We start from the raw sequence: 3,717 nt of genomic DNA, 5'->3' as shown, positions 1-3,717 counted from the left end.
GACTCCCATATGAAGCATCAGAGATAGGTACCAACTAGAGATAGGACAGGTTATGCTGGTGCTTCTTTTGAAATATAAAACTCTCAAGTGTCTTTGAGAGAGGTATACCCAAGGTCACATCTACCACCTGCCAGATCTGGGGTTGCAAAGGAATTTTCCTCAAAACCAGACCGGTGGGGAGGATTGAGTATTACCTGCCTTTCTCTGTACAACAGTGTGTTATAATTGTTACGATCATCTGATAATTAACTAATGGCATGACCACTAATGAGAATTGAAATAAGCAGTGAACTCTTGACCCCCCACCAGCTGTCTCTGTGATGTATACCAGTGTGTTTGGGCCTTCTGCAATAGGCCTGCAAGCAGTCGTAGGGAGCTGGCAAACTTTTTGTGGCTGAACTTCTATTGAATAGTCAAATGAGCAACAGAGGGCTGGGCTCAGTGGTCTAAACCACAGAAACATCATAGAGTCATAGAATTGTTTGGGTTGGAAGGGACATTAAAGATCACCTAGTTCCAATCTCCTGCCATGAACAGGGACACCTTCCACTAGAGCAGGTTGCTCAATGCCCCATCCAAACTGCCCTTGAACACTTCCAGGCACGCGGAAGCCACAGCTTCCTTTGGCAACCCGTTCCAGGTCCTTTTCAGTCCATGTTCATATAATAATGTTACTTTTTGTGTACTCTGGGCAGCTATGCAAAAGGAAGAAAGGTAAGTGATGCTTCATAGTAAGGGCACCATGAAGTGGCAGGTTTTTAGCACATTCAGTTTCCAGATGAATGGTCTGGTGGTCTTTCACTAGGAAATGAAGTCCTGAGTATGTGTGTAAGACTACCAGGACAGATCTGCTGAATTACCAATAACAATCTTTTCTACAAAAACACAGCTGTAAAATTCAGTGTCTGTTTTTGCTCCAAAAAAGCCGTAAAGTACCTATGCATTTGTTTCACAAAAAGCTTCTAGTTCAAAATGTCTTACATATCTCATTAAAAGAATTATTCTGCTATTATCACTTAATCCAGTGTGGTATGAACATGACATTTGACAGCCTATGGCTGGAAATTCCAGCTGCTTTTCTGGATTATAAGCATAAAGTTTTACAGCTATATGCGGCAAGCCAGTAGGGTCAGCAAAAAAGGAGCCTGAATTTTCTATGTAGATCAGTAAAGCTGCTGCTGAATTGTTATTCTTCCCCTTACTGTGAGTCCCAAGAGACCAAATGAGCTGAATTATCTTCTTCTCACTAGTGGACCTATCTCTCAGGGGAAAGGTCAAAAATAAGACATGGCAGGGAGTAAAGGAAAAAGGTTGAGCATGCTTTGAAGTCCTCAGCCCAGTGTGGCAGCCTGAAATACAGGAGTGAGAGTTTGATTGAAGGGACACCCTGATTCCCACTCCAGATAAATCCTCACGTGAATCTTCTTCCCATGGAAATACATTTTTTCAGGAGGTCAGGCCAAAGCAGGGTGAGGGATGTGCTCAGGTGGTGGCTTCTTTGGAAATCAGTGATGAGAAGGAAGGCAGACAAGAGTCAAAGAAACCACTAGCCACTGCCCAGGCCTTGCTGCCCTCCATACAAACAAGGATGTGCAGTGGTATGACTTCAACTGTTGAGGTCATGACACAGCAGGGTGCTCACAGCTTATCTGTGATAAGTCAGGGAAAAAAACCTTAAACAAACAAGAAAGCCAGAGAAGTAGCTTACCCAGGGGGCAAAGAAGCAGAGTCACAATGCTAACATTTGCTAGCGATAGCACTGGGTTTCAAAGTCCCCAGGATATGGTGCAAGACTTCATGCTGTGCCAACTCCAAAGAAACTGTCACTATCCCAAAGTTTTACTGAGTAGTAATTTAATCTAGTAATCTAAGTCATTTCATCCAAGCAATGTAAACTTTAAACTCAGTAACCAAACTAGTAATATGTGAATAATATAGAAGGTACAGACCTATAGAAGCTACAGACCTCATCACTTCGTGTATTATCCTGAAAAGGTGGAAAAGCATCCATTTAGGAAACAGACTTTGGACATCTAACAATTAGGTGTGGCTGAAAACTTTTTTTGTGATAAATGTCCAGCAAAGTCACCCTAAACGGCCTTAAAATTATATTGAGAAAGAAAATTGCAGTGTATTAAAAAGGCTGTCACATGAAAAATCATTCTTCTCCAAAAAGGTCGACTTTTGTTTAGCCATGATGAATATTTTGGCTGAAACACACTAGAAGACACAGAAGTCCTTCTCTTTTTCCTTGGGTTGTTTCCTGGGTAAGACCACGTAAAACTTGAAAGCTAGGCAAGAAGTAAATGGAGATAGTAAAAAAGCATCAGAAAATGTAATAAAGAGTGGATTTCAGCCATGAAGGAGATACACTGTGAATAAGATGGCTTCCCAGAAATGAGGACGATGCAGTCCTTCCAACACCACCCCATGGCATGGAGATCAGGCTGGAGTGCAGGCTTTTAGGGAGATATGAGTTCACCATTTCGAACAAAATAAATAATCCAAGTTTGCTGTTTTCCTTCTCTTTCAACTTGCACTCTACATTTGTAAACATTTCTGTGTGGGTAAATTACTCTTCCTTTCTGAGCAAGTCTATGAAGCTGCTTTATTTCCAGCAGAATGGTTCTTGTGTCACCATCATCCTCCCTGCGAACAAACTGGGAGAGATACAGGGGAGTTAAAAAAAGAAGAGTTGCATTAAGGTAGCTCCTTGAGGCCTCCATGAGGCAGGCATCCCACTGTGCTCTGTTCAAGGCAGGGGACTGGGATTGCACAGGGGCTCTCCTGCTGTGTGGGGCACACATAAGATGCCAGAAGAAAATGGCAGAGATGGGAAACGCTGGTAATGAGAAAGGGAACGGGGGCTGAATAGACTTGTCTGATAACTGGAGATAATTATTGCTGCACAATCAGAGCTTAGAAAAAATCTGCATCGTTTTCATTTAAATGACAGATGGGCCAAGGCTGAGCCCTCACATCAGAACCTCTTTTGTCACCTGGCAGGTCAAAGCACAGCTGGGGATAAAACCCAGGGGTGTGACTTGCACCTCTCCTTCTGTCTTCTGCTAGATAATAGGGCTGGAGAAATGTAAAGGCTTGAAAAACCTTGACTATAGGAAGGCAGGCTCTGCAGGCGGCTGGCACAAGGACAGCCATGCACCAGCACCAGAGTATCTCCTGAGAGTCTCCAGCACTGGAACTGCACAGGGACCTCCTGGTGGGACAACATTTGGGCACAAGAGAGCACAGAGATTCTGAGCAGCCCATGGGATAATCCAGCAAGGACAAGATAAATCACACTGACTTGAAGCTGCATGGGAGCCTCTACAAACCCGGAAGAGGAAAGGATATTTAAGCCACTTCACCATACTTGAATTCTGGGCTGAGTCTCTGCCCAAGTTACCATGATTCAAATATTTCCTAGGTGTGAGTGTCAGTACTGAGCATTTGACTTCTGTACCATTTTGTGCTCAAGAAGCTGTTCCCATCTCTATTGGGAAGAAGCAGGTATGAAGCCAAAGTGTGCTACCCCTGGGCTGCTGAGGCTGCCAAGGGCTGGGCAGTGCCCAAATATTAACCTTTATGTTGTCCAGAAGGCTCCTTGAAACCTTCTTATCTCACATGGAAAAATCCTTACTCACAGCATCTGCAATTGGAGATTTGTTTACAGAATAGCTTTCACTGAATTTTGATAAAAATTCAGTGTTGGCAGGA

Source organism: Neopsephotus bourkii, unplaced genomic scaffold, assembly GCF_033783945.1.
Source record: "Neopsephotus bourkii isolate Nb327-2 ecotype Australia unplaced genomic scaffold, CSIRO-AGI_Nbou_v1 NB_1473, whole genome shotgun sequence".
Lineage (NCBI taxonomy): Eukaryota > Metazoa > Chordata > Aves > Psittaciformes > Psittacidae > Neopsephotus > Neopsephotus bourkii.
This window is presented reverse-complemented; position numbering follows the sequence as displayed.